Source organism: Taudactylus pleione, unplaced genomic scaffold (genome assembly GCF_031769625.1).
Source record: "Taudactylus pleione unplaced genomic scaffold, aTauple2 ptg000905l, whole genome shotgun sequence".
Classification (NCBI taxonomy): Eukaryota; Metazoa; Chordata; class Amphibia; order Anura; family Myobatrachidae; genus Taudactylus; species Taudactylus pleione.
In genome coordinates this window covers 362,106-374,846 of record NW_028285306.1, presented here as the reverse complement: position 1 = coordinate 374,846, position 12,741 = coordinate 362,106, and the positions used below count along the sequence as shown (strand labels likewise).

The 12,741-nt window shown below is 36.7% G+C and overlaps 4 non-coding genes across 4 annotated transcripts; all 4 read left to right on the top strand.

Annotated features, from left to right (window-relative positions):
• The first annotated feature begins 410 nt into the window (after positions 1-410).
• Positions 411-483, top strand: TRNAR-CCG (transfer RNA arginine (anticodon CCG)). Its single transcript has one exon. It is a non-coding gene; the product is annotated as a tRNA-Arg (tRNA).
• A 1,220-nt stretch (positions 484-1,703) lies between these two features.
• On the top strand, positions 1,704-1,778 carry TRNAR-CCG (transfer RNA arginine (anticodon CCG)). Its single transcript has one exon. It is a non-coding gene; the product is annotated as a tRNA-Arg (tRNA).
• A 1,343-nt stretch (positions 1,779-3,121) lies between these two features.
• Positions 3,122-3,194, top strand: TRNAR-CCG (transfer RNA arginine (anticodon CCG)). Its single transcript has one exon. It is a non-coding gene; the product is annotated as a tRNA-Arg (tRNA).
• Positions 3,195-10,872: 7,678 nt separating this feature from the next.
• TRNAR-CCG (transfer RNA arginine (anticodon CCG)) lies at positions 10,873-10,945 on the top strand. The gene has a single exon. It is a non-coding gene; the product is annotated as a tRNA-Arg (tRNA).
• The last annotated feature ends 1,796 nt before the right edge of the window (positions 10,946-12,741 follow it).

Here is a 12,741-nt window from a genome sequence, read left to right as displayed (position 1 = left end):
AACCAATGAAAGAACTGTCTATGGCCTTGAGACTTTGAAAACTATGAGTCCCTGACACCCAGATAGTCAACTTCATCAAATTTGTGAAAACTGTGATTTAATATATATATATGGACAGCAGAGTGGATAATGAGTAATCTTGAGTTGCCTTCTATTGTTGGTTTCAGTTACTACTAAATTGCATTACATAGAGTCCCTATATCAGTCCATGGACTCCTTGATCTTCATGTTCTAGATCTACTACCTTGCAAGGAGCCCAATTGTCAACCTTATTAATATCTATCACCAAGGTACTGGTATGATTGTTTTAAAGGTTTCCCCTATTTTGTTACCATTGAATCCTAAATCTTACCTTGTCTTTGGTGGTGTTGCTGACAAAATGTTCTCAATTTCTACCAGTGAAAAGCTGAGGCCCAGTGGCCTAATGGATAAGGCATCAGCCTCCGGAGCTGGGGATTGTGGGTTAAAGTCTCACCTGGGTCACTTGTCTTTATGTTCCCTCCATGTCTTTGAAAATCTTGCTAACAGTTTGTCTTGGATAATTTTAATACATGGTACTCCTTCAGTCAATTTGGCTTGATAGGAATCAGCCAAAATCATAACATTTCCATAATATATGAAACTTTCACAAAGTACAGAGAAAACTGTTGATTTGACAAGATGAAATGGCTGTCTGATATTACTATTTCAAGCTCCACATATGAATTATACATTAAACAAAGATAACCATGAAACATATATTTTTAATTTCTCTCCATTTAACAGTAGTCATGTGTGGGAAGTTGGATTTAATTCATGTCCAATATTTATCCTCAAAATTGAAATGAATCAAAAATCCTTATTTCAGACTAATCCCATCCTAGGAAAGTTCTATTGCACCTTCACTATTTTACCACCCTGAAGGTTATTTTAAGGGACGTTAGAAACGTTCAAAACCTAATCTATGATGTAATATTCTTCACAAATTTTAAAAAACACCCTTATCAGGAAAAGAGACATTAGATTGGTAACAGTGGTTCTGGAAGGTAGCGACACTTGCTACTGCTCGTGCTTTACATTTTACCATTTCTACAGGCACCAGCATCAGCAGTTATCAGTGAGGTCGTTAACTGAAGTCCATATCCTACTCCTCAAGAGAGGACTGACTCCAATAGTGAGATCATTCCTTCACTGTTTCACAACAGTGGAAGTTATATTAAGCAAAAACAGATCTGGCACCTAGGAAAACACCTGAAACTTTTTAACCCACCAAACATAGCCTGAATTACTTTTACTCCAAGACCAAAAAGACAACCAATGAAAGAACTGTCTATGGCCTTGAGACTTTGAAAACTATGAGTCCCTGACACCCAGATTGTCAACTTCATCAAATTTGTGAAAACTGTGATTTAATATATATATATATGGACAGCAGAGTGGATAATGAGTAATCTTGAGTTGCCTTCTATTGTTGGTTTCAGTTACTACTAAATTGCATTACATAGAGTCCCTATATCAGTCCATGGACTCCTTGATCTTCATGTTCTAGATCTACTACCTTGCAAGGAGCCCAATTGTCAACCTTATTAATATCTATCACCAAGGTACTGGTATGATTGTTTTAAAGGTTTCCCCTACTTTGTTACCATTGAATCCTAAATCTTACCTTGTCTTTGGTGGTGTTGCTGACAAAATGTTCTCAATTTCTACCAGTGAAAAGCTGAGGCCCAGTGGCCTAATGGATAAGGCATCAGCCTCCGGAGCTGGGGATTGTGGGTTCAAGTCCCACCTGGGGGTCGCTTGTCTTTATGTTCCCTCCATGTCTTTGAAAATCTTGCTAACAGTTTGTCTTGGATAATTTTAATACATGGTACTCCTTCAGTCAATTTGGCTTGATAGGAATCAGCCAAAATCATAACATTTCCATAATATATGAAACTTTCACAAAGGACAGAGAAAACTGTTGATTTGACAAGATGAAATGGCTGTCTGATATTACTATTTCAAGCTCCACATATGAATTATACATTAAACAAAGATAACCATGAAACATATATTTTTAATTTCTCTCCATTTAACAGTAGTCATGTGTGGGAAGTTGGATTTAATTCATGTCCAATATTTATCCTCAAAATTGAAATGAATCAAAAATCCTTATTTCAGACTAATCCCATCCTAGGAAAGTTCTATTGCACCTTCACTATTTTACCACCCTGAAGGTTATTTTAAGGGACGTTAGAAACGTTCAAAACCTAATCTATGATGTAATATTCTTCACAAATTTTAAAAAACACCCTTATCAGGAAAAGAGACATTAGATTGGTAACAGTGGTTCTGGAAGGTAGCGACACTTGCTACTGCTCGTGCTTCACATTTTACCATTTCTACAGGCACCACCATCAGCAGTTATCAGTAAGGTCGTTAACTGAAGTCCATATCCAACTCCTCAAGAGAGGACTGACTCCAATAGTGAGATCATTCCTTCACTGTTTCACAACAATGGAAGTTATATTAAGCAAAAACAGATCTGGCACCTAGGAAAACACCTGAAACTTTTTAACCCTCCAAAAATAGCCTGAATTACTTTTACTCCAAGACCACAAAGACAATCACAATCACAACAATGGAAGTTATATTAAGCAAAAACAGATCTGGCACCTAGGAAAACACCTGAAACTTTTTAACCCTCCAAAAATAGCCTGAATTACTTATACTCCAAGACCAAAAAGACAACCAATGAAAGAACTGTCTATGGCCTTGAGACTTTGAAAACTATGAGTCCCTGACACCCAGATAGTCAACTTCATCAAATTTGTGAAAACTGTGATTTAATATATATATATGGACAGCAGAGTGGATAATGAGTAATCTTGAGTTGCCTTCTATTGTTGGTTTCATTTACTACTAAATTGCATTACATTGAGTCCCTATATCAGTCCATGGACTCCTTGATCTTCATGTTCTAGATCTACTACCTTGCAAGGAGCCCAATTGTCAACCTTATTAAAATCTATCACCAAGGTACTGTTATGATTGTTTTAAAGGTTTCCCCTATTTTGTTACCATTGAATCCTAAATCTTACCTTGTCTTTTGGTGGTGTTGCTGACAAAATGTTCTCAATTTCCACCAGTGAAAAGCTGAGGCCCAGTGGCCTAATGGATAAGGCATCAGCCTCCGGAGCTGGGGATTGTGGGTTCAAGTCCCACCTGGGTCACTTGTCTTTATGTTCCCTCCATGTCTTTGAAAATCTTGCTTACAGTTTGTCTTGGATAATTTTAATACATGGTACTCCTTCAGTCAATTTGGCTTGATAGGAATCAGCCAAAATCATAACATTTCCATAATATATGAACCTTTCACAAAGGACAGAGAAAACTGTTGATTTGACAAGATGAAATGGCTGTCTGATATTACTATTTCAAGCTCCACATATGAATTATACATTAAACAAAGATAACCATGAAACATATATTTTTAATTTCTCTCCATTTAACAGTAGTCATGTGTGGGAAGTTGGATTTAATTCATGTCCAATATTTATCCTCAAAATTGAAATGAATCAAAAATCCTTATTTCAGACTAATCCCATCCTAGGAAAGTTCTATTGCACCTTCACTATTTTACCACCCTGAAGGTTATTTTAAGGGACGTTAGAAACGTTCAAAACCTAATCTATGATGTAATATTCTTCACAAATTTAAAAAAACACCCTTATCAGGAAAAGAGACATTAGATTGGTAACAGTGGTTCTGGAAGGTAGCGACACTTGCTACTGCTCGTGCTTCACATTTTACCATTTCTACAGGCACCAGCATCAGCAGTTATCAGTGAGGTCGTTAACTGAAGTCCATATCCTACTCCTCAAGAGAGGACTGACTCCAATAGTGAGATCATTCCTTCACTGTTTCACAGCAATGGAAGTTATATTAAGCAAAAACAGATCTGGCACCTAGGAAAACACCTGAAACTTTTTAACCCTCCAAAAATAGCCTGAATTACTTTTACTCCAAGACCACAAAGACAATCAATGAAAGAACTGTCTACGGCCTTGAGACTTTGAAAACTATGAGTCCCTGACACCCAGATTGTCAACTTCATCAAATTTGTGAAAACTGTGATTTAATATATATATATGGACAGCAGAGTGGATAATGAGTAATCTTGAGTTGCCTTCTATTGTTGGTTTCATTTACTACTAAATTGCATTACATTGAGTCCCTATATCAGTCCATGGACTCCTTGATCTTCATGTTCTAGATCTACTACCTTGCAAGGAGCCCAATTGTCAACCTTATTAAAATCTATCACCAAGGTACTGTTATGATTGTTTTAAAGGTTTCCCCTATTTTGTTACCATTGAATCCTAAATCTTACCTTGTCTTTTGGTGGTGTTGCTGACAAAATGTTCTCAATTTCCACCAGTGAAAAGCTGAGGCCCAGTGGCCTAATGGATAAGGCATCAGCCTTCGGAGCTGGGGATTGTGGGTTAAAGTCTCACCTGGGTCGCTTGTCTTTATGTTCCCTCCATGTCTTTGAAAATCTTGCTTACAGTTTGTCTTGGATAATTTTAATACATGGTACTCCTTCAGTCAATTTGGCTTGATAGTAATCAGCCAAAATCATAACATTTCCATAATATATGAACCTTTCACAAAGGACAGAGAAAACTGTGGGTTTGACAAGATGAAATGGCTGTCTGATATTACTATTTCAAGCTCCACATATGAAATATACATTAAACAAAGATAACCATGAAACATATATTTTTAATTTCTCTCCATTTAACAGTAGTCATGTGTGGGAAGTTGGATTTAATTCATGTCCAATATTTATCCTCAAAATTGAAATGAATCAAAAATCCTTATTTCAGACTAATCCCATCCTAGGAAAGTTCTATTGCACCTTCACTATTTTACCACCCTGAAGGTTATTTTAAGGGACGTTAGAAACGTTCAAAACCTAATCTATGATGTAATATTCTTCACAAATTTTAAAAAACACCCTTATCAGGAAAAGAGACATTAGATTGGTAACAGTGGTTCTGGAAGGTAGCGACACTTGCTACTGCTCGTGCTTTACATTTTACCATTTCTACAGGCACCAGCATCAGCAGTTATCAGTGAGGTCGTTAACTGAAGTCCATATCCTACTCCTCAAGAGAGGACTGACTCCAATAGTGAGATCATTCCTTCACTGTTTCACAACAATGGAAGTTATATTAAGCAAAAACAGATCTGGCACCTAGGAAAACACCTGAAACTTTTTAACCCTCCAAAAATAGCCTGAATTACTTTTACTCCAAGACCACAAAGACAATCAATGAAAGAACTGTCTACGGCCTTGAGACTTTGAAAACTATGAGTCCCTGACACCCAGATTGTCAACTTCATCAAATTTGTGAAAACTGTGATTTAATATATATATATGGACAGCAGAGTGGATAATGAGTAATCTTGAGTTGCCTTCTATTGTTGGTTTCATTTACTACTAAATTGCATTACATTGAGTCCCTATATCAGTCCATGGACTCCTTGATCTTCATGTTCTAGATCTACTACCTTGCAAGGAGCCCAATTGTCAACCTTATTAAAATCTATCACCAAGGTACTGTTATGATTGTTTTAAAGGTTTCCCCTATTTTGTTACCATTGAATCCTAAATCTTACCTTGTCTTTTGGTGGTGTTGCTGACAAAATGTTCTCAATTTCCACCAGTGAAAAGCTGAGGCCCAGTGGCCTAATGGATAAGGCATCAGCCTCCGGAGCTGGGGATTGTGGGTTAAAGTCTCACCTGGGTCGCTTGTCTTTATGTTCCCTCCATGTCTTTGAAAATCTTGCTTACAGTTTGTCTTGGATAATTTTAATACATGGTACTCCTTCAGTCAATTTGGCTTGATAGGAATCAGCCAAAATCATAACATTTCCATAATATATGAACCTTTCACAAAGGACAGAGAAAACTGTGGGTTTGACAAGATGAAATGGCTGTCTGATATTACTATTTCAAGCTCCACATATGAAATATACATTAAACAAAGATAACCATGAAACATATATTTTTAATTTCTCTCCATTTAACAGTAGTCATGTGTGGGAAGTTGGATTTAATTCATGTCCAATATTTATCCTCAAAATTGAAATGAATCAAAAATCCTTATTTCAGACTAATCCCATCCTAGGAAAGTTCTATTGCACCTTCACTATTTTACCACCCTGAAGGTTATTTTAAGGGACGTTAGAAACGTTCAAAACCTAATCTATGATGTAATATTCTTCACAAATTTTAAAAAACACCCTTATCAGGAAAAGAGACATTAGATTGGTAACAGTGGTTCTGGAAGGTAGCGACACTTGCTACTGCTCGTGCTTCACATTTTACCATTTCTACAGGCACCAGCATCAGCAGTTATCAGTGAGGTCGTTAACTGAAGTCCATATCCAACTCCTCAAGAGAGGACTGACTCCAATAGTGAGATCATTCCTTCACTGTTTCACAACAATGGAAGTTATATTAAGCAAAAACAGATCTGGCACCTAGGAAAACACCTGAAACTTTTTAACCCTCCAAAAATAGCCTGAATTACTTTTACTCCAAGACCACAAAGACAATCAATGAAAGAACTGTCTACGGCCTTGAGAATTTGAAAACTATGAGTCCCTGACACCCAGATTGTCAACTTCATCAAATTTGTGAAAACTGTGATTTAATATATATATATGGACAGCAGAGTGGATAATGAGTAATCTTGAGTTGCCTTCTATTGTTGGTTTCATTTACTACTAAATTGCATTACATTGAGTCCCTATATCAGTCCATGGACTCCTTGATCTTCATGTTCTAGATCTACTACCTTGCAAGGAGCCCAATTGTCAACCTTATTAAAATCTATCACCAAGGTACTGTTATGATTGTTTTAAAGGTTTCCCCTATTTTGTTACCATTGAATCCTAAATCTTACCTTGTCTTTTGGTGGTGTTGCTGACAAAATGTTCTCAATTTCCACCAGTGAAAAGCTGAGGCCCAGTGGCCTAATGGATAAGGCATCAGCCTCCGGAGCTGGGGATTGTGGGTTAAAGTCTCACCTGGGTCGCTTGTCTTTATGTTCCCTCCATGTCTTTGAAAATCTTGCTTACAGTTTGTCTTGGATAATTTTAATACATGGTACTCCTTCAGTCAATTTGGCTTGATAGGAATCAGCCAAAATCATAACATTTCCATAATATATGAACCTTTCACAAAGGACAGAGAAAACTGTGGGTTTGACAAGATGAAATGGCTGTCTGATATTACTATTTCAAGCTCCACATATGAAATATACATTAAACAAAGATAACCATGAAACATATATTTTTAATTTCTCTCCATTTAACAGTAGTCATGTGTGGGAAGTTGGATTTAATTCATGTCCAATATTTATCCTCAAAATTGAAATGAATCAAAAATCCTTATTTCAGACTAATCCCATCCTAGGAAAGTTCTATTGCACCTTCACTATTTTACCACCCTGAAGGTTATTTTAAGGGACGTTAGAAACGTTCAAAACCTAATCTATGATGTAATATTCTTCACAAATTTTAAAAAACACCCTTATCAGGAAAAGAGACATTAGATTGGTAACAGTGGTTCTGGAAGGTAGCGACACTTGCTACTGCTCGTGCTTCACATTTTACCATTTCTACAGGCACCAGCATCAGCAGTTATCAGTGAGGTCGTTAACTGAAGTCCATATCCAACTCCTCAAGAGAGGACTGACTCCAATAGTGAGATCATTCCTTCACTGTTTCACAACAATGGAAGTTATATTAAGCAAAAACAGATCTGGCACCTAGGAAAACACCTGAAACTTTTTAACCCTCCAAAAATAGCCTGAATTACTTTTACTCCAAGACCACAAAGACAATCAATGAAAGAACTGTCTACGGCCTTGAGAATTTGAAAACTATGAGTCCCTGACACCCAGATTGTCAACTTCATCAAATTTGTGAAAACTGTGATTTAATATATATATATGGACAGCAGAGTGGATAATGAGTAATCTTGAGTTGCCTTCTATTGTTGGTTTCATTTACTACTAAATTGCATTACATTGAGTCCCTATATCAGTCCATGGACTCCTTGATCTTCATGTTCTAGATCTACTACCTTGCAAGGAGCCCAATTGTCAACCTTATTAAAATCTATCACCAAGGTACTGTTATGATTGTTTTAAAGGTTTCCCCTATTTTGTTACCATTGAATCCTAAATCTTACCTTGTCTTTTGGTGGTGTTGCTGACAAAATGTTCTCAATTTCCACCAGTGAAAAGCTGAGGCCCAGTGGCCTAATGGATAAGGCATCAGCCTCCGGAGCTGGGGATTGTGGGTTAAAGTCTCACCTGGGTCGCTTGTCTTTATGTTCCCTCCATGTCTTTGAAAATCTTGCTTACAGTTTGTCTTGGATAATTTTAATACATGGTACTCCTTCAGTCAATTTGGCTTGATAGGAATCAGCCAAAATCATAACATTTCCATAATATATGAACCTTTCACAAAGGACAGAGAAAACTGTGGGTTTGACAAGATGAAATGGCTGTCTGATATTACTATTTCAAGCTCCACATATGAAATATACGTTAAACAAAGATAACCATGAAACATATATTTTTAATTTCTCTCCATTTAACAGTAGTCATGTGTGGGAAGTTGGATTTAATTCATGTCCAATATTTATCCTCAAAATTGAAATTAATCAAAAATCCTTATTTCAGACTAATCCCATCCTAGGAAAGTTCTATTGCACCTTCACTATTTTACCACCCTGAAGGTTATTTTAAGGGACGTTAGAAACGTTCAAAACCTAATCTATGATGTAATATTCTTCACAAATTTTAAAAAACACCCTTATCAGGAAAAGAGACATTAGATTGGTAACAGTGGTTCTGGAAGGTAGCGACACTTGCTACTGCTCGTGCTTCACATTTTACCATTTCTACAGGCACCAGCATCAGCAGTTATCAGTGAGGTCATTAACTGAAGTCCATATCCAACTCCTCAAGAGAGGACTGACTCCAATAGTGAGATCATTTCTTCACTGTTTCACAACAATGGAAGTTATATTAAGCAAAAACAGATCTGGCACCTAGGAAAACACCTGAAACTTTTTAACCCTCCAAACATAGCCTGAATTACTTTTACTCCAAGACCAAAAAGACAACCAATGAAAGAACTGTCTACGGCCTTGAGACTTTGAAAACTATGAGTCCCTGACACCCAGATTGTCAACTTCATCAAATTTGTGAAAACTGTGATTTAATATATATATATGGACAGCAGAGTGGATAATGAGTAATCTTGAGTTGCCTTCTATTGTTGATTTCATTTACTACTAAATTGCATTACATTGAGTCCCTATATCAGTCCATGGACTCCTTGATCTTCATGTTCTAGATCTACTACCTTGCAAGGAGCCCAATTGTCAACCTTATTAAAATCTATCACCAAGGTACTGTTATGATTGTTTTAAAGGTTTCCCCTATTTTGTTACCATTGAATCCTAAATCTTACCTTGTCTTTTGGTGGTGTTGCTGACAAAATGTTCTCAATTTCTACCAGTGAAAAGCTGAGGCCCAGTGGCCTAATGGATAAGGCATCAGCCTCCGGAGCTGGGGATTGTGGGTTAAAGTCTCACCTGGGTCGCTTGTCTTTATGTTCCCTCCATGTCTTTGAAAATCTTGCTTACAGTTTGTCTTGGATAATTTTAATACATGGTACTCCTTCAGTCAATTTGGCTTGATAGGAATCAGCCAAAATCATAACATTTCCATAATATATGAACCTTTCACAAAGGACAGAGAAAACTGTGGGTTTGACAAGATGAAATGGCTGTCTGATATAACTATTTCAAGCTCCACATATGAAATATACATTAAACAAAGATAACCATGAAACATATATTTTTAATTTCTCTCCATTTAACAGTAGTCATGTGTGGGAAGTTGGATTTAATTCATGTCCAATATTTATCCTCAAAATTGAAATGAATCAAAAATCCTTATTTCAGACTAATCCCATCCTAGGAAAGTTCTATTGCACCTTCACTATTTTACCACCCTGAAGGTTATTTTAAGGGACGTTAGAAACGTTCAAAACCTAATCTATGATGTAATATTCTTCACAAATTTTAAAAAACACCCTTATCAGGAAAAGAGACATTAGATTGGTAACAGTGGTTCTGGAAGGTAGCGACACTTGCTACTGCTCGTGCTTCACATTTTACCATTTCTACAGGCACCAGCATCAGCAGTTATCAGTGAGGTCGTTAACTGAAGTCCATATCCAACTCCTCAAGAGAGGACTGACTCCAATAGTGAGATCATTCCTTCACTGTTTCACAACAATGGAAGTTATATTAAGCAAAAACAGATCTGGCACCTAGGAAAACACCTGAAACTTTTTAACCCTCCAAACATAGCCTGAATTACTTTTACTCCAAGACCAAAAAGACAACCAATGAAAGAACTGTCTATGGCCTTGAGACTTTGAAAACTATGAGTCCCTGACACCCAGATTGTCAACTTCATCAAATTTGTGAAAACTGTGATTTAATATATATATATGGACAGCAGAGTGGATAATGAGTATTCTTGAGTTGCCTTCTATTGTTGGTTTCAGTTACTACTAAATTGCATTACATAGAGTCCCTATATCAGTCCATGGACTCCTTGATCTTCATGTTCTAGATCTACTACCTTGCAAGGAGCCCAATTGTCAACCTTATTAATATCTATCACCAAGGTACTGGTATGATTGTTTTAAAGGTTTCCCCTATTTTGTTACCATTGAATCCTAAATCTTACCTTGTCTTTGGTGGTGTTGCTGACAAAATGTTCTCAATTTCTACCAGTGAAAAGCTGAGGCCCAGTGGCCTAATGGATAAGGCATCAGCCTCCGGAGCTGGGGATTGTGGGTTCAAGTCCTACCTGGGTCGCTTGTCTTTATGTTCCCTCCATGTCTTTGAAAATCTTGCTAACAGTTTGTCTTGGATAATTTTAATACATGGTACTCCTTCAGTCAATTTGGCTTGATAGGAATCAGCCAAAATCATAACATTTCCATAATATATGAAACTTTCACAAAGGACAGAGAAAACTGTTGATTTGACAAGATGAAATGGCTGTCTGATATTACTATTTCAAGCTCCACATATGAATTATACATTAAACAAAGATAACCATGAAACATATATTTTTAATTTCTCTCCATTTAACAGTAGTCATGTGTGGGAAGTTGGATTTAATTCATGTCCAATATTTATCCTCAAAATTGAAATGAATCAAAAATCCTTATTTCAGACTAATCCCATCCTAGGAAAGTTCTATTGCACCTTCACTATTTTACCACCCTGAAGGTTATTTTAAGGGACGTTAGAAACGTTCAAAACCTAATCTATGATGTAATATTCTTCACAAATTTTAAAAAACACCCTTATCAGGAAAAGAGACATTAGATTGGTAACAGTGGTTCTGGAAGGTAGCGACACTTGCTACTGCTCGTGCTTCACATTTTACCATTTCTACAGGCACCAGCATCAGCAGTTATCAGTGAGGTCGTTAACTGAAGTCCATATCCTACTCCTCAAGAGAGGACTGACTCCAATAGTGAGATCATTCCTTCACTGTTTCACAACAATGGAAGTTATATTAAGCAAAAACAGATCTGGCACCTAGGAAAACACCTGAAACTTTTTAACCCTCCAAACATAGCCTGAATTACTTTTACTCCAAGACCACAAAGACAATCAATGAAAGAACTGTCTACGGCCTTGAGACTTTGAAAACTATGAGTCCCTGACACCCAGATTGTCAACTTCATCAAATTTGTGAAAACTGTGATTTAATATATATATATGGACAGCAGAGTGGATAATGAGTAATCTTGAGTTGCCTTCTATTGTTGGTTTCATTTACTACTAAATTGCATTACATTGAGTCCCTATATCAGTCCATGGACTCCTTGATCTTCATGTTCTAGATCTACTACCTTGCAAGGAGCCCAATTGTCAACCTTATTAAAATCTATCACCAAGGTACTGTTATGATTGTTTTAAAGGTTTCCCCTATTTTGTTACCATTGAATCCTAAATCTTACCTTGTCTTTTGGTGGTGTTGCTGACAAAATGTTCTCAATTTCCACCAGTGAAAAGCTGAGGCCCAGTGGCCTAATGGATAAGGCATCAGCCTCCGGAGCTGGGGATTGTGGGTTAAAGTCTCACCTGGGTCGCTTGTCTTTATGGTCCCTCCATGTCTTTGAAAATCTTGCTTACAGTTTGTCTTGGATAATTTTAATACATGGTACTCCTTCAGTCAATTTGGCTTGATAGGAATCAGCCAAAATCATAACATTTCCATAATATATGAACCTTTCACAAAGGACAGAGAAAACTGTGGGTTTGACAAGATGAAATGGCTGTCTGATATTACTATTTCAAGCTCCACATATGAAATATACATTAAACAAAGATAACCATGAAACATATATTTTTAATTTCTCTCCATTTAACAGTAGTCATGTGTGGGAAGTTGGATTTAATTCATGTCCAATATTTATCCTCAAAATTGAAATTAATCAAAAATCCTTATTTCAGACTAATCCCATCCTAGGAAAGTTCTATTGCACCTTCACTATTTTACCACCCTGAAGGTTATTTTAAGGGACGTTAGAAACGTTCAAAACCTAATCTATGATGTAATATTCTTCACAAATTTTAAAAAACACCCTTATCAG